At 39.5% G+C, this 19,307-nt stretch overlaps 1 protein-coding gene across 2 annotated transcripts in view; it reads right to left on the bottom strand.

The window, feature by feature from the left end:
• The window catches only part of LOC122789315 (protein FRA10AC1 homolog), a 768,378-nt gene that overhangs the window by 616,456 nt on the left and 132,615 nt on the right, over positions 1-19,307 (bottom strand). The window lies entirely within an intron of this gene.

The raw sequence follows: 19,307 nt of genomic DNA, 5'->3' as shown, positions 1-19,307 counted from the left end.
ACTATCACATTGATAACACACAGCCTATTTAGACCTTGCAAAGGCAGTTCATGTACAGCGCTAACAGAGCCATAACGGATGCCATATCAACAGCACTACAAATCTCCCTTCAGCATTTAAAGGGTAAAGACAACTATGAGAGGATGCTCTTCATAGACTTCAGCTCTGCATTTAATACGGTGGTACCAATTGCATTTGATAGAAAAACTGGCACATTTGGGAATCAGTAAACATCTCTGTAATTGGATCCTGGACTTTCTGATTGAGAGACCACAGAGGATGTGTTCAGGTAAGAACACATCAAAGTGCATCACAATTAACACCGGGACTCCACAGGGATGTGTTCTCAGCCCACTGTTATTCACAATCCTGACCCATGACTGCTGTGCTAAGCACAAGTCCAACCACATCATCATGTTTGCTGATGACACCACAGTCGTGGGGCTCATCACAAAGGAGGTTGAAAGGGCATACAGAGAGGAGTTGGCATCTCTGATCAGTTGGTGCAAGGGGAACTACCTTGACCTGAATGTAAGCAAGACCAAAGAGATTATCATCAACTTCAGGAAGAGGAGAACAAACCACCCAGTGCTCAGGATCAATGGTGGGATTGTGGAGAGTGTTAAGGGTATGAAATTCCTGAGTACACACACATCAGAGGATCTCTGTTGGTCGGGAAACACCAGCCAACTGGCCAGGAAAGCAGACCAATGCCTCCACTTTTTAAGAAGGCTGAAAAAAGGCTAAGCTTCCTCCTCATATTCTCTCCACCTTCTAAAAAGGTGCAACAGAGAGCATCCTATGTGCAACTTCACAGTGTAGTTTGGAAGCTGCACAGTTACAGAAAAGAAGGCACTACAAAGAGTGGTGAGGGTTGCAGAGAAGGTAACAGGTTCCAGTCTTCCATCAATACAACATTTTTATTCTGCATGAAGCATCCAAAAGGCCACCAAAATAATACAGGACAACAAGCATCCTGCACATGGACTGTTTAAACATCTGTCATCGGGCAGGAGATATAGCAGCATCCGTTGCAGGACTACAAGATTTGCTAACAGTTTCTCCCTTACATTAATTAGATTTCTGAACTCGGGCACTAGTCCCAGGAGTCTGGACACACAAGTCATTTTTTATTTATTTGTGCAATATATACTTAAAACCAATTCAAAGCAGAAACAAATAATCCAAACAGGAAAGTGCTCTTCAGAGCCACAAACCACACATGAGATATCAAAATGGATTTTAATTAAGCACTTTTGTCAAGTACAGACTTCTTCAGAATAATAAACAGTAAAATAAAATTTCCTTTTATACACAACCCTAACAATTCATTGGACAAAAAATAATTAATTAATGACATCATTTTCCCTAACTACTGTTAAATATAAACAACACTAAACCATAAAACGTAAACAAAATAATGAGTAAAAATACAGTTCAAAGACTTTGAATAATGTCTGTTTGCAGCCATATCAGAAAAATTTAATACATTGATTTTAACCTAAGCAAAGAACTGATGGACAGCCTGTCATTGAGCCCAGGCAGTTGACAGGTATTAGCTCTTATTTGCCACTTTAATTCCAAAAATTCAAGATATTCATCAAACAGTCCCCCTCCCAAGGACCCAGACCAACATGATCAATGGCTCCAAATTTAAAAGTGTGTGTAGGGAACATCCTGATATCTTTGTAAATAAATAACTGCACTGTTTGCTGCTGCTTTGCACTGTATTTTACTACTGCATTTGTTGCATTTTTGACCATATTTTATACCAACTGCTGCTTTTACTTAAAGAAAAGATCAGTTTATGCTGTTTTATTCTGTTGCTATTAATTCAAGAAAAACTGTACTGCTTTTTACACTGTTGCTTATTTAATTAAAAAAATATCCCTTCTTTTTTCTGTTGTTCCATTGCACTTTTGATGGTTGTACAATTGAATTCAGAATGGTTGAATTCAGTTCTGTTTGTAGACTGAGCACTAAAAATCAGGACATATTTTTTTTGGAGAAGCCCCTCCCCCCCATACCCTCATGGCAGAAGTGTACAGTAGGACTATCTAAGTGTAGGTTACTGATTCAGGGGCCAGTCTGAGCTACTTCATTGGTGCAGGACTCAGTTTGAGTTACTTCATTGGTGCAGGGCTCATTTTGAGCTTTTTCGTTGGTTTCTTTGTATTATCTGCTTTCCTCTTGCTTGTGCATAGTGCACCATTGCGCAGAGGGGGTAAGTCTTGGCGATTATAGATGCAAAAACACCAACAGAAGTATTTTCCCTTAGAAGCAGCTGCCGTTTAACAGAGTAGTTCTGAATAGCTCTCAGCTATTCAGTGAACCACCCAGCAGAGATTTTATCTTACCTATCAACATAAGACCCTATAGATGCCCACTTTTATAGACCTCTTACTGTACATCCCATATGTTAGTCTCCCTAAAATAGCTCCCTGCCTGATACTCCCACCTTTTTCTCTATCTGCTGAGATACCAAGTTCAAACTTTGCAGTATGGACTGTCAGTTTTTCCCTCTATTTCTCCTGCCAGCCTGGTGGACATGTTTTTTTTTGAGGCAGTGTAGCAACTGCCTCATATACACTGATAACCCCTTACTCCTAAATTACTCAAGTACAATTTGCAAGAGATGCTCCTACACTAAGAATCTAGAATCACTGCTCTCTTGGACCCAGAACAGCAACACTAAACAGGCTGTCAGCTCACACACCATGACTCCTATTCGTAATATGCACCCAACACATAAACCTTCATATCCAGAGGTCCTCTCCAGAAACCTACCTAAACACCACAAACCTCCAAAACACAAACACACTATACCTAACACAACACCCAAAGCACCCAATACACATAAAAACACTAGCATCTGTGTCTCACCAAATAAGCCTTTAAGGCAATGTACAACTATTCCAAATGCTTTAGTTATGGATGACTCTGTAGTGAGACATATATATGGCACACTCACCTGGTTGAACAAGAAGGATATGGTCAGCTGCCTGTCTGGTGCAAGGATTTACCAGATCACACATGCACTCAAGTCTCTCATCAAGTACAGTTATGACTCCGTCAAACTTCATGTTGGCGAGAATGACTTGAGACGTACCTCTCTGGACTATATCAAGAGATACATGATTGAGCTCTCTCAATATGTTTCAGGTGGGTATGTCCCTAGCTTTGAGCAGCATTTTACCCTGGCCTAGGATGACACCACAATATAAACAGAAAATGATTGACTTCAACAATTGGCTTAGTTTCAGGTGTCATTCTAAGGGAATCCAGTTCATGTCAGCCTGGGACAACATGGTGGATAGATATTACTGCTTTGCCAGAAATGGTCTTCACCCTGCATCTCTAGGCTTTTGGCTGTTGGCTAAGGTACTTGCCTCCCCCACAATGCCCTTTTAGGCAATGTCACAACAACAAAATTCCTGACATGAAAATATCAAACACAAAGAAACTAAGGGTCATGCTGTAAATGCTAGGAGTTTAAATCAGAAACTGCACCCTCTGGAAGCACTCCTCTCCCTTGAAGATGTTAATGTCCGTGGAGTCACAGAAACCTGGCTCAAGCCAGCAGAAAGTACCCAGCCTTGCAAGGGTACAATGCCTTCCAGACATTCAGACCACAAATTTAAGGTGTAAGAACAAAAGGAGGTGAAGTATCCATCTTCAATAACGATAATTACATCTCTAGACTGGTTAGACAAGAAAACTCTAAGGAGCTACTTCAGGTTCAAATTACTGTGGTAATACCCCCCCCCCCTTTCAGGTCATCATCACTTACAGGTCCAATTCCACGAACCAAGATGCCCACACAGCTTATTTAGACTTACTTGAGGAAATTAAGGTACAACCTAACACCTTAGCCATGGGTGACTTCAACTATCCTTCCATTAATTGGGAAACTTGTACCAGCCCAAAACTCACTTGCACAAAATTTCCTGGACTTTGTTAATGCAAATGCCCTGGAACAAATACTGTGCCACCCCACAAGGGGCTCAAATATTCTAGATCTGGTGCTCACCAATATATGTGTGACTGATGCAACACCTCAAGTGTAGGGCCCGCACTGGTTATATCCGACCATTAAATCAGTCATTTTTGAAGTAGCAATAGCACCAGAACTCCCCAAAGAAGTCAGGCTAAAAAAAATTCACCAAAACTAACTATGCCCTCCTAAGGGAAGGTATAATCAACTTCCAAGCTTCAGTTCCCACACATGGCACTGATGGCTATACCAAGGTATACACTGATGGCCTGTATAAACAACTACACAAATGCACAGAAACAGCCATGCCAGAGAGGATTAAAGCAAGATCCTCAAGAAAAAAAACAAACCATCCTGGAGGACGTCTAGCATTAATAAATTATACAATAGGTAAAAGAAGCTGCTGTCTAAAAATACAAAAGTGATATCTCAGAACTAGAAAAGCACCCTCCTCAGCCTAAACAAGCAAATTAGACAACTAGTGAAATCTTCAAATAGCAACCATTAGAAAAATTTAGCAACCATAGCCAAGGATAACCATAAGGTTTTCTTCAGCTACATCTGTAACTTAAAATGTAGGACTCAGATGTGTGCTGAACTAATTGTGGATGGAATCACACATGCTGACCCTGCAGAAATTGCAAACCTGCTAGCAGACAGGTTTGGTGAAAATTTCAATCCCCTAGCTCCCTCAGGCATACCACAAATCATGTTTTCATCATCTCCTCCTCCCTGCATCTCCAAAGAACAAGTCATCAATGCTCTCTCCAAGGTTAAGAACACAGCCTCCAAGGGACGAGATGGCATTCTTGTCTTCATTCTTAATGTTCTAAAACAAGAACTAAGAACTCCGTTAGGCACACTCTTCAACCACAGCATGAGTACTGGCTTTGTCCCCAATGAATGGAAAACAGCAACTGCTATCCCCTTCTAAAAGGACGGCTCGGCAACAGACCCAGGTAATTATAGACCCATACGTTTAACCAGCCTCACCTGTAAGGTAATGGAACGAATCATCATGGACCTCAAACATAAGGATATAGGTGACCTCCAAACCCTGGATCTGTCTCAGTTTGGTCTTGTCAAGGGCAGGTCATGCCTGATAAACTTGGTGGACTTTGACAACATGACCAGACTCATAGACAAGGACAAAGCCGTGCACAAAGACTATCATGACTTGGCCAAGGCCTTCAACACTATCCTGCATTTGGGCATGATTGACAAACTAACCCAGTTGAATATCATCCCCTATGTTGTCAGGTGGCTTGCAAACTGGCTCACAGATCGACAACACTCAAAGTGGGAGACTTTACCTATACCAGTAGACTTGTCACCAGTGGAGTACCACAAGGGTCAGTGCTGGGTCTCCTCTTGTTTGGCATATACTTCTTAGACATCCAGGCCAAAACGGAGGGGCTATGGCTAACCAAGTTTGTGGATGACTGCAAATTAGGTGCTACCACTGAATCCCCTAGCAATGTCAATGTACTTCAAAAGGGGCTTGCACAGACCAATGACTGGTGCCAAAGCCATGGTCTTAAACTAAATGCTAAAAAATGTATCAGCATTCCCTTCAGTAAAAACAATGTCCCTGCTGATTATACAACAAACAATAATACCGTAAGTACCAATTCAGTAGTGAGTGACCTTGGACAACAAGTTGACTGTGACCTCAACTTTGATCAGCATGTGTCTACTGTGATGAGGAAGGCATTTTTACATCACTCACCTGATTAGCAAAGGCATTTCCTCAAGGGTAAAACAGGTTATAACTCCCCTGTACTCATCCCTCATCAGGCCTATTAATGAATATAATGCTCCCTTTGGTATGTACCATACCAGACATCTGCAGCAACTTGAGAGACCTCAGAGATTTCTAATTAAGAAAATTCAGGGTCTCCAGCACATGTCTTATACAGACAGACTGAAGTCACTGTCACTGTAGTCAATAGCATATAGACTACTTAGAGGCAACTTATGTCTGGTTTACAGGGCTATCTTTGACCCAAAACTAAAGGAAATGCTGCACATCCGTAAGTCAAATGGGACTAGAGTCACCCATTCCAGGGACCTTAATCTAGCCTGTGACATAAACAGGACCTGCTGGAAATACAGATGTATCTCTCAGTGGTTGCTACTCCTCTGGAACTGGCTTCCAGTCCATATCAAGCAGAGCATGTCCATGGCCCTGTTTTAGCGCAACTTGAATGACTGGATGGGAAAGCATAAATTTGTGCAGGGGATTGCCCCAGCTTCTCTCCTGGACATGGGTAGTCCTTGCTAGAATATATTGGGCATAGAAGATATCTCTCATCTAGTATTACATGGGGATTTAATGGCTAGGCTTGTAAAGACCCGAGGGTCAATAGCCTAGTAACATCCTATGAACTGGAGCAACAACAATGCCCCCCCCCCAAAAAAAAAAATCAAGGGCTTAAATCACAAAAACAATGCAGAACTGTCTAAAAGCCTTGTCCATCTTCTCAGTTTCATGCAGACTACTAAGAAGTAAACTATGTCTCTTGGACAGAGCTTCAGAAGACCTTATCCCTGTCAAATCTATTACACATCTGCAAGTACAGTGGTAGCATGAAAATCCACTCAATGCATCTCAATTTCTTTTACAAAAAACAGAACATGGTGGAAAAAAGGTTATGTATCACAGAGAATACTCTTCTATGGAACAGTCTTCCACGCCACATAAAGTGGAGTAGTTATCTTACTCTTTTCAAACATAATTTAGACAAATGGATGAGAATCTGCAAATTCACTCCTGGAATGTCCCAGATTATCCTTCTGCCCACCTCTGAGTTATTCATATGCAAAACATAAGGGCTAAAAGCTATCTTGGGAATGTGAGGCTAGACTTCTTAAGCTCCTTACAGATAAACAGCCTACTAAGTAACGATAAACCTAAAAGTCAGTGCTCATGATACAACAAAATGAAAGGGGAAGGACTTATCCTGCTGAATATTTGCAATACTTTCCCAATTACAAGCCATCATTAATCTTAAGCAGGTTATTTTTCCATCACTTCTCTAAAAGTTACACTTTCAGTGACAGTTCTGAGGTATACATTTCTGTAAAGAAGCAAATTAATCATTCACTACCCGTGAGTGTTAGACATGATGCTTCCAAAACTAATTTTAAGCATCCTTTGATGCTTGGGAAAGAAAGCAGGTAAATAACCTAGATTTTGACGGGATGAAGATTCTATATTCCATGATCTATTTTACATCCTAATACTATTTGATGCAATGCATTTATATTTTCTTTACTTACATATACATCTAGACAAACAACAATGTAAAAGGGTAATATGCAAACACTGGCCTTACAAACTATAGAGACACAAAATTAAATAGGTTCTAAAATGGGTCTATATCATGAAATCGACATTTGAAAATGTCGACTCACATTTGTTCGGCACGAAAATGCGAACTCCAACATACTCGAACAGCCAAATCACCGATTTCTTTCTGACAGAAAGAAATCGGTTGGGCAAAAACGACACCACACAAAAACAAACATATTTAAGTGGGGGGCTTCGCCGCTCACACCCCCCCCCAACTAAATATTCTAAGTCTGAGACCGCACTACAGTCGGGGAAAGGGCAGGTGTAACAAAATGGCCAACCAATTTCTTTCCCTTGGAAAGAAATAGATGATTTGTCCGTTCGGGAAAGTTGAAGTTCGACATTTCCGTGTTGACCAAATGTGAGTCGACATTTTCAGATGTTGATTTTGTGATATAGACCCCCTAAAATAATCCATGAAACAAACAAGTCCTGAGGCATCTCCAAAGTAAGTGCACAGAATTATTCACAAAGCTGTGATGGTAGAGAATCTCAAAAGCATGACAACCAAAGGATCTGAGTCCATATGACTCAAGTCTGACCAGGGGATAGCTAGCAGACCTCGGACAGCTTAACAGTAAAAAAGAGTGACTGAAAGCTGGTAGGGAACTCAAAGCACCTTTTCAAAGACAGTGTCATGGCCTAATAGGGCTTTAAACAGATCTGTAGTGCATTAGTGATAAATATATCAGAACACAAAATACTGTATCTAAAATGTAAAATACTGCCACTTCAAAATATTACATCAAGTATTATACAAATCTTAAAAACATTAACCCCTTCCTGCACTCCCAACATGAGTGTCTCTGGTCCCATACACCTTATCTAAATGTGCTATTTTCAAGGTTGCACAATTTCAGACAGCAGGGGAAATAAAATATACAACTCACTGTTTCCCTTTACTCTGAGTAGCATAATCTCAAACAGGAACCATACAAACAGAATAACTGACAATTCCACAGTCGAAGAAATGAAGTGTCACATTAGAACTTACAGGTTCATAGGATGATACTAGACTATTGGCTCGGAGACCCTTATAAGCCTAGCCAAGAATTCCGTCCATATTCCCACAAAGTCAGCACCTGTTTCCCCTCTCCAGCAGGGACACGGGTGGGATCCCAGGAGTGTATTTTCTGAAATATCGTTATTATTGTTATTATTATTTGAACTCCATCATTTAAAGGGGCACAGTGATGGAAAACTTGACATAATGGCAAACAGCAATAAATGATGTAATCCTTTAAACACCATCACAAGAAACTGGATAGTGATTTGATGCACAACAGGCAGCCACTGCAGAGACAAAAAAGTAATAGGTGTTAGATAATCAGACCTCAAGAGTACTGTAAGATGTGTTACTGCTGCTGTATGATTGAAAGCCCCAGATATAGAGCATTGGTGATGTAACCAAGGCCTCCACCACTACTGATTGTGTCCTCCTGTGGAACATAAGTGATATTCCTCACCTGGAGACAGCAACACAAAATAGATGGCTGACACATGGTCCTGAAATGCCAGCCAATTGTTTTGTAGAAGTTTGAGATTAGCAGGTTGAAAAGAAACTGCAGTCTGCAACCTCCTGTAAACAATTCAAGAGGAAAGATTAAAAAAAAATGGATGGTCCTAAAGTGGCATGAAAGGCTATGGCAGCAGTTATGGACAGGCAGAGATTGGGGCCAATGACGGACAGGCAAGAAAAAATATCCTTCATATACCTCTCAAGATTCAATTAATACACAGACTCAAAGAAATTAATGATACAGATAAATATCATAAGCATAACTATGATATTGTAACCTCCATAACTGGAGCAAGTCAGCAAGTAGAAGCAAGTTCACATGTAAAAAAGAGGGACAGAGGAGATCAACCACATCATACCCAGCAGACACATCAGGAAGAACCAGTAGACAAGAACACTGCTGATGTCATGCTACCAACAGATCATTAACTACTGCATCAGAATGACACCTTAGTGCTGTCACAAGCTCTGAAACCAGAATGAAATGGATTCCGGAGCCCATGAGGATCACAACCATCACCAAACTACTCACACAAGTTTCTTAATAACTTGCCCTGTAAAGGAAAGGCTAGAGAGACTACAGTAAACCCCCCAGAGTACCCAGACCCAAGTTGGAATTCTTGAGCATAGTCAAGGCCTCCTTTAAAATAGGTGGAATTACATCCATCCTCAAACAAAGACTTAACAAGTCTACAGATAAAATAGCAGAGAACAGTCAATCAAGTTCGGATTTAGCCCAGAAGCAGTGAGAGAGAGACAGACTTAGACACAACTGAATTAACTCTAAAGTCACTGCTAGCTGGGAGGCACTCTTAGGAATGAACAGTGTCCACTCTCTTTCTCTGCAAAGAACTGAGTAGTCAATTCAGAACCATGTGAAGTCTTCTACATATCAGGCAGGCAGGACTACACAGTCTACTGATCACATGGAAGAGCATGGCTGGCCGATTCCTGACAGGCTCAGTACATGTTGGTCTATCAGAAGGTGCATATGCTTCCATCAGTGGTTCTTCCTTCACTCTGTCTTGCCCATAAAGCTAGGCTTAAAGTCATACCATGACTCTCTCACAGCAACAGGAGTATAAGCAATCATACTGGCACAACAACAGAGAGCCACGGTCACTTCACCACCAAAAGCACCAGGTCATCTGAATTGCAGTTCTAGAGAAGCAAGTCAAGGATCAGAGATAAAAGAATGTTGATTACATAAGAAAATCTCTTGTGCTCAAGCAATTCATTATCAGGAGGAGAAAGACATAGTAGCTTAAAGATTAAGTGGACCAAGCTGTGGTCAGAATAGGAGACTGCCTCCACTTACAGGTCAGAAATCTTTCATTACAGCCACAGCATCATTAACACAGATAAAGTCACACAATACTAACTAGCTGGTGTAAGAAATATGTAAACGTCTACAAGAAAGCCTTCACACTATAGCAAAACATCAGGAACCTACAATCTGCTTCAGGCCCAATAACGGAATAGTGGCAGCCGCCCCGAAATCATAAATGAATGGGGTCTATGGTTAATCATCAAATGTAAAAAAACATTAAATGGCTAACCATCGAAATCAATCCATCAAATGTTCACTTCAGCGAAATTGTATGATGGGGAAAGTAACTAGTTTCCCAACACTTCACCATCTCACACATCGCAGTATTTCAAACCCTTTTCCCCACTGTACTGCACTCACAGAGTTGTTATATATAGTTGGGGGGGGGGGCAAAGCCCCCCCCGCAGGGTGGATTTGAAATACTGCAGTATGTGGGATGGAGAAGTGTTGGGCAACTATCTATTTTCCCCATCTCACAATTTCGCTGAAGTGAATGTTCGATGGATTGATTTCGATGGGTAGCCATTTGATGTTTTTTACATTCGATGATTAACCACAGACTCAATGAAGTCACTGAAAAATCACTGATCAGAAATGACAAAACAAGTCAAAGCTTCGAAAAGAAAATCTTCAAAAAAAAAAAAAAAAAGCACAATACACTTTTTGGCTGGGGGAGGCAAGCCCCCATGTATCCCCTGGGTGGGGAAAGGGCAAATTCACCACTCCCTGTTATACAGTGATCTTGCAAAGAGAAAAAGCCAGTAGTGTCCAATCCGCTGATCATCAAACAGAAAAAAAAAAACACTACACCTCATCGTAAAAGTGCATTTTCAATACACTGTTGTATCCCCCAATAAGATATGAAGATATGATCAGTCCTGCAAGGAACATTTATTTATTTAGTTTTATTTATTTTACATTTGTTGACTGAGTTAGTCCGACTGAGCTGGAACCCTTTTTCAGCAGAGGCCCAGGGAGAAAATCTCCACAAAATAAGTACATAAACAGTAACAAGAAGCTGAGACATATAATACAAATCAAAATGACTAAAGAGTATAACTAGTTTATTATAGACTATAATGAGTACATGGTAAAATCTTAGAGAGTAGTTAAATTCTATGCCATCAATCTTTCAGCACAATAACTTCAGAGGGTAGAACCCACTGTACGTCTGTAGAATTCAAGTATAATCTTTAGAAGCCATACAACTTTATTAGACTAGACCTAGTTAGGGCTAAGTTAATGCAGTTAGCAGTAAAGATGGAAGAAAGAAAGCGAGTAAGGGGAAAGAGATGTATAGTAAGGGGAAGTCAGTCACAAAGGATGGTTACAATGACAGATCCATGTATTGTTTAGACGGTTTTAACAGCTGTTTTGAACTTGTGTTGGTACTTAATATTACGAATGTCCACAGGAGGTTTATAGCTGTAAAGGTTCTGATCTATTTTAGTTTAAGGCTTGCAGACAGAAAGGAGGTTTTGTTCAGAATTACGAAGGAATTTTGGTGGGGAGTAGGGGGAGATGAGAGAGAAAATGCTGGAACAGGAGGAGAGCAGATACAGTATGGAATGGATTATTTGAAGCTGAGAGAGACGTAAGTTGTGAGAAAGCTCTAGCCAGTTTAATTTTTTGAAGGCTAGACAGTGATGCGAGTAGAAGGGGTGGTCAGCAGTAAATTTAGCCACTTTATTCTAGATGGATTCTAGTTTTGATAAGAGAGTGGTTCGAAGGTTAGTGAGGATTTGAGAACCACAGAGTAGGCTGGGGAGTAGGTAGGCATGGGATAAGACAATCTTGGCTTTACTGGATAAGAAATTTTTGTTCCTGTAATGTTACTAAGAACGTGCAGGTCAAATTTCAGATGGTCGTCAATGATGACCCCAAGTAGTTTGGTGTGTGATTCCACAGTGATAGGTCTGTTATTATGGGATGTGATTGAAAATGAAGATTTAAGATGGTCCATTGTTTTGGAAATGAAGAGGAGAAGTTTAGTCTTTTTTGGGTTTAGCATTAGCTGGTTTTTGGTGAGCCAGTTTTCAATAGATAAGGATTTATGTGTTGTAGAATTTAAGTTAGAGAGGGTATCAGTTATGGTAATAAGTGTGGAGACATCTGCATATTGAACGAGTGATGACTGTGGACAGGGTGTAGACAACAGATTGGAAAAGAAATTAAACAGTAGTGGGCCAAGGACTGAATCTTAAGGAACACTCATCTTTACTGGTAGCGCAGAAGAGACAGCAGAAAGCCATTTAACAGATTGAAGATGGTCATTAAAGTATCTAGTGAACCAGGAGATAGTAGAGTTGGATAGGTTCAGTTCAGACAGTTTAAGATGAAGTGGTGGGAGACTGTGTCAAAAGCTTTGGAGAGGTCAAGAAACAGACAAGAGACCACTTTATTTTGATCTCTAGCTTGTGAAATGGTGTTAATGAAGGAAATGAGGGCAATGGAGGTGCTATGTTTAGGACAGAAGCCATGATGAGTGGGGGTTAGTAGGTTCTCTTGTAAGAGGTAGTGAAGGATTTGTTTGTGCATGTATTTCTCCAAGATTTTAGAAACAGGGGCTAGAATTGCAATGGGCCTAAAGTTGGAAAGTTCAGAGGAGCTACTTCCTTTATGAACGGGTAAGGTATAGAATTGTTTCCAGATTGCAGGTACCTTGGATTCAGTAATGGAATAGTTGATAAGCATAAGAGATGAGGAGGGCAAGAGAGTTGGCTGCCTTCTGGAGAAAGAGTGGAGGAAGATCTATCAAGGATGGCACAAATTCAGCTCCCACCTAAAATAAACAGTCCTTTACTCCCATGCTGTCACATCTAGGGTGCTGAATGGCTGAGAAACTTGAAGGTCCTAAGGCTAAAGTCAAACAAAAACTCACTCGGACAAAAACATGCCAATGTCATGCATAGAGTCAGTTATAGCACACTTGCTGCTGATATGTGATTGATTTGCAGTTTTTGGTTAAAGCCTCAATGGTCACAGAGCAATTTCATCCCAGAACAAATAATCACAAACTCGCCAGACACCTGAAGCGATAGCCTCTTATAGCTACCACATGAACAATGCAATGCAATTGATTACAAAATATTTTAATGTATGAGCACTTTCATTTTATGACAACATAAAATTCCTCAGATGCAACCACCATACAATAAAGCCACACAAATACGTTAATGAAAGATCATGTGATTTAATTAATTAAAACATTTCATGTGACCAATACATACAAAAAGGAACCTTAATTATTTTACTTAAAACATTAATATGCATTATAAAATGCATCCTAAAATTCCACAAAATACTTGCAATCATCACAAATATATACATATATATATATATATATATATATATATATATATATATATATATATATATAAAATGTAAGCACCATGAACAAATATATTAAACTTGCAAAATTCTTATTTATAAAATTATATTATAAAACTATATGATCATCCTGCAACATATTATTTGAAATGTACCCATATACAACCCAAAGAATATTAAACGTATGGTTTTATAAGCAACCTATATCTTTTTACCTACAAAAAGATTTTAATTTTAACAATAGAGTTATAGTTACACTATCATTCAGCCCCTGACATTTATTTGAGTTCAATGTAAGTTGCCATACTAACTCTCGTTTTTCCAAAACAGTGGCCCAAGATCCACCTCATGGATTTTTTTCAACTTTTTCTAAGATGACACATTTAAAACAGTGACCCATATGTTCCTTAAGATGCCTAAATAGCACATTATTCTCTTTTTTATGTCATACATGTGTTTATACATATGATCTCAGAGCAGTCGCTCCATTTTTCCTATATGAAAACTGTTACGTTTAACATATTGTGCTATAAACCACCCACCAGTCTTTCAATTGTATCTACCTCTGATAGATAAGTTGATACCATTAATAATTACACTACTGCAAACCAAAATATGTTTACACATACTACAGCTTCCACATTTATCCATTGTGGGGTTCCTACTGGTCATTTTATCCTTACCCTCTAACCAATTTTTCAAATTAAACCCTTTCCTATATGTACAACAATGGGCTTATCCCCCAGCCTTTCAAAAACCTCATTATCTTCATGTAATTCATCCCAATTTCTATTTAGTACTCATCTAATAGTTGCACTGTAAATTAAAAGTTGTAATGACGGCATAAGAAAAATTATTGTTGCTCCCCTTCATCCTCACAACAGTCTCAGAAACATCGACTCCTAACCTCCCACTCATGTTCACATTGCCTATTTATTTATTAATTGCTTTTGTTTAACAGAAAAGTCCACTGGGCCTAACAGAACCCATTTTCAGTGCAGCCCCGGGGAGAAAAGCTCCACACTACAGAAAATTAACATTTAAAATTACAAAGTTAAAATTAAAAAGTAATTACAAGAATAAGTATATACAAATTGTTGAGAAAACCATAACAGAAGAATACAATCTTAAACAATCACCATAAAGAAAGTATCTACATAACTTATTGGGTCTATAAACTCTCTCTGTAGTAGTACTAGCTTACACAAAAACAGTGATGGCAAGAAATAGGAGAAAATGTCCTAGTTCCCTTTTAACTTAGACCTCAGTGATAATCTCAACCACCAATGGTTTAGGGTATCCTCTTTTGAAAAACATTTTCAAAGGTGTATGACATTCCCCTCAAAATGTCCTCATCAACAGTGGTGATATGGATGGCCCTGACCAATCGTCCCGTGACTACAGCCTTCTTTTGCCAGTACGGGTGACCACTCATGAAATGTAATAACATATTTGAATACGTGGGCTTTCTAAAAACCTGGGAGGTGTATTCACCCAACTCATACTTCTTCTCAATCATAACATCTAGGTACGGTATCCTATATCTGTGGATATTATGTACAAAGGATAGAAAATCAGTACTATTGCTAATATAGTTTATAAACTGCAATAAATTCTCCTCACTATCCTTCCATACCATAAAGATGTCGTCCAGATGTCACAAATATAACATAATAGACTGATGAAATTGATGTCTGAAAACATATAGGAACTCCCAGTGTAGCATAACAATGTTAGCAAATAGGATATATACAGTGAGGTTTAAAATGTCAAATACAATTTTACACTTATAGGTAAGAGATGCAAGAACCAGGAGGTACATGAGATACAAGAAGATAGCAGGGAACAGGTTTAGGAGATAAATGTGGAAAGCAGAAAGTAGAAGAGGCAATGTTTGTAGTGTGTATACTTATTAGATTATTTATAGAAACAGGAAGTTGTAGTGAATTAAGCTAGATGCAGAAGGTAGTGCGTATGAGTTGATATTTTGCTGGAGGAAAAAAAACTTGTCAGGAGTAAGTAGACATTAGAAATGGCACTAAGGGTAAAAGGATATAATACAATAGGTAATATACATTGAGAATGTGCTTTGTACATAGCAGTAGGTAGGTGTGTAAAAGCCAAGACAGCCTAGGGAGACGCAATAGCAGAGCCAAGAGTTTTAAAGTGCTGTTCAACAGGGCACTGTAAAAAATCAGCAGTGATCCTGATTAACATTAGCCATCTGCACAGAATGCCAGTAGACAGATACAGGCAAGAGATCCAAACTCCAAGTTCAAGTCAAATCCCATGATTCTAGCCATAGCCCTCTTCATTCAATAGGATGAGTGAAGCGCAAAGATACTCCTCAGGCATTCACAGTCTAACATACCACCCTTCAGTGCTTAATTAACACTTGATCAGATCAGACAGGTACCAAGAGATGGTAAAATGGCTACAAAGAAAACCATGTCAAGTTAAAAAACAGACTCAAAGTGCAGAGGTCCTCAATACCTAAATGTGCATAAAAAGCATGAAATGCATACATTCCAAAGGTTTAACAAAAAACAAATGAAATCAAAGATGACCAGTAGCAGCCTGTTACCACTATGCTGGGTTTCAAGCCACAGGTAGCTCAAGAGATACAGTCAGACTCAGCACCACAGTCAATAAAAGTCCTCAAAAACTCAATGGACTTCTCCAATTTGGGTCTGGAAAATACACAAAGCTTAATTTATGGACATGTCTTTCTCCAAATAGTGCCTCCTCCATAAGAAAACTATCTGTTTTTAATTTAAAACACTGTATGTCATTTCCACTGAGCTAGGCAAAGCGTGGCATCTTAGCCTGTGATTAAGAAGCATTTCAACTGCATTCAGTGCAATCCAGGCAAAGATAAGTTCTTGTACTTGATTTTTTTTTGCACTTGTATATTTGCACTTGTTATTAATTAAAGTGATCACTAAAGCTGTACTGCATTTTCAGACCATTTCATGCACTTTTTGTTGAAAAAAATCATCTCTTTTCTCTGACTGTTGTTTCCTAAACTGATTACATTATTATTGCTTTTCAGAAGGGTGATCTAGCTAAGGATTAAGTTGTTAAGTTGTAACACTGCACTTGAGGGGTTTTTTTTTTGTTGCTGTGTTTTTTATGTTGAGAGGACTAGAATCATCCATCTTGTGGAAGAAGGTAATTGCCTGCTCTGAGTTAGGAAGCACTCTAAAAGAGCTCAAAGTGTAGTCGTGTATTGTTTAGATGTCTGGAGTTAGATTTTAGTTTATTTTCTGCTAGTACAAATTCAACAGAGCTACTGTCCATGCTGTGGCAGTTGGCAGTGCCCTATACACATACAAACACTTAGATAGTAAAGTTTATTTATAAAACTACCATTAAAACAAACTTATAACTAGTGAGGCTAAAACAACGTCATTGTGCTCAGATAATTTTGGAGTGGCTAGCTTGTACATTGAACAGCACTGCTACTATGTCTAAGCACTGCCTAACCCTGTCCAGTGCCAAACCCGCCCACCCTAGGAGACCCCTGTATAACCCAGTCCTCAGCTTTTAGTAGCCCACCTGAATACAGATCCAGACAACATGGATATGAAATTTCCAAATGTCTCTGTAGCCAACTTGGTAAATACAAGCATCCAAAGACAATGTAGAAATTGTCTCATGTTCATAGAGAAACCTATTACTCCTTAAAGAAACTAATACAGTATGCAAGAGCTATACATACATAATTATCTTGGACACAGAAACCCTACTTACAAACAAGGTAGTCAAGAACACATTCATCTCACACAAACCATTATATGCTGTGGCATTAAAAAGCAATCTTCCCAAACCTCAAAGGCCTCCTAGGCCTATTATCGGCGATACTTATCCTCAGCAATCTCTAAAGCATATTCCAAAGACAACACCAAATACCATACATATGCCTACACCAAGTAGAGCCCCAAGAGCAAAGCCCATTAAGGCGAGGAAAGACTTTACCCACGACTGTTATCATAGGGTCTCCACAGTACAACACACAAATACTCCACTCACCAGACTGGATAATGGCTGGTTGCTTATCTGGATCCAAGATCTGCCAGGTTACGCATGCACTCAGGTCACTGCAGCATAGATGCCAGTATGATTCCATCACAGTCCATGTGGGTGTAAATAACCTAAGACATACCTCAGTGGACTATATGAAGAGAGACATCACTGATCTTACTGAATATGTGCCTTGCACTGAGCAGCATTCTACCTTTACCCAGGATGATGCCATAGTATGAACAAAAGATGATTGACTTTAACAACTACTTGTCATTTCAGGGGAATTCAATATCTGTCAGCACTGGAGGACACGGTTAGCAAACCACATTGCTTTGTCAAAGATGGTTTGCAACTGTCTCATGTAGGGTTCTGAATATTAGCTAAAACTCTACCTACCATTTTAGAGCCTTTTTAGGCAATGTCAAAATGACAAACCGATCAATATAGCAGGTAAAACACAAAGAAACCTAAAGGTGTTATTGCTCAGTGCAAGCAGCCTAAAGAAGAAACTCCCACCCTACAAGCTCTCCTCACTCTGGAGAATACAGACATCTGTGCTATTACTGAGACATGGTTTAAAGCCACAGAAGGTACTCCAGTAGTGCAAGACTTCAGTGCCTCCCACACATTTAGACCAACAGCTGCACAGAGAAGGGCAAAAGGTGGAGGTGTCTTTATCTATGTTAATAACAAGTATACCTCTAAGCTGGTTAAGCAGGATGATGACAGAGTTCATCCACATGCAAATCACCATAGACAAAGTCTCATACCATATGTTAGCAAGCTATAGGTCATCATCTATGCCCCATGAATTCCACAGCTCATATCTAGACCTATTGGAGACAATCACCATCCAACCAAATACCCTATTCATGAGTGACCTTAACTACTTCTTTGTATACTATGATACAGACACTGCCTCTAACTTGCAGGCACAATGATTCCTGGAATTTACAAACACAGATACCCTTAACCAGATAATGCACACTCCAAACAGATGTCCAAATGTACCTAGTTAGTACTTACCAGTATGGGGGTGTGCTGCCTCCAGTGTCATATCCTCACTAGAGAGGTCGGATCACAATGTTGTTTCCTTCAAAACAAAAATCAGCTTGGAAAAAAACAAAGAAAACTGTCACAGATAGGAAATATTCTAAAGCAAACTACATACTATTAAGTGGCAGCCTGTCAAAATTCCATGCCCTTCTGAATCCCGAGTATGTAGCAACCTATGCAGAATTGTTCACAGAAACTCTTTACAGCCATGCAAATGGCTGCATAGAGGCTGCTGTACCTACCAGAAGTAAGCCCAGTACAAACTCTAAAAACAAATCACACTGGCGTAATCCTAACCTTAACAAGGTATACATGACAAAAGGAAAAAGATCATGGCCAAAATCGGAAACAGCAACTCTCATAATGAAAAGAGCTCACTTATTAAACTAAACAGGAAGCTAAGATAACGAATTAAGTCAACAAGGGCAGTTCTGAGGTATTGATATCCTCACATGCTCAAGACAACCACAAGACCTTCAACAGTTATATCAGAAACAGCAAATGCAGCACACAGCATTGTGCTGAACTGATAGCAAATGGTACCACCTTCGTGAGCACAGCAACATGACAAATCTGTTGGCTGACAAATTCAGCTCAAGTCCATCCCTAACCCAATTTAATCATAACATTGGTCTTTGGATGGGAAATCAGAAACTCACCCATGGTCTGGCCCATGTGCCTGACAGAGGCAGAAAGT

The sequence above is a fragment of the Protopterus annectens genome, chromosome 14.part0, assembly GCF_019279795.1.
Source record: "Protopterus annectens isolate FY-2018-M chromosome 14.part0, PAN1.0, whole genome shotgun sequence".
Lineage (NCBI taxonomy): Eukaryota > Metazoa > Chordata > Ceratodontiformes > Protopteridae > Protopterus > Protopterus annectens.
Note: the sequence above shows the minus strand (reverse complement) of the source record. Positions and strands in the feature narration are given on the sequence as shown.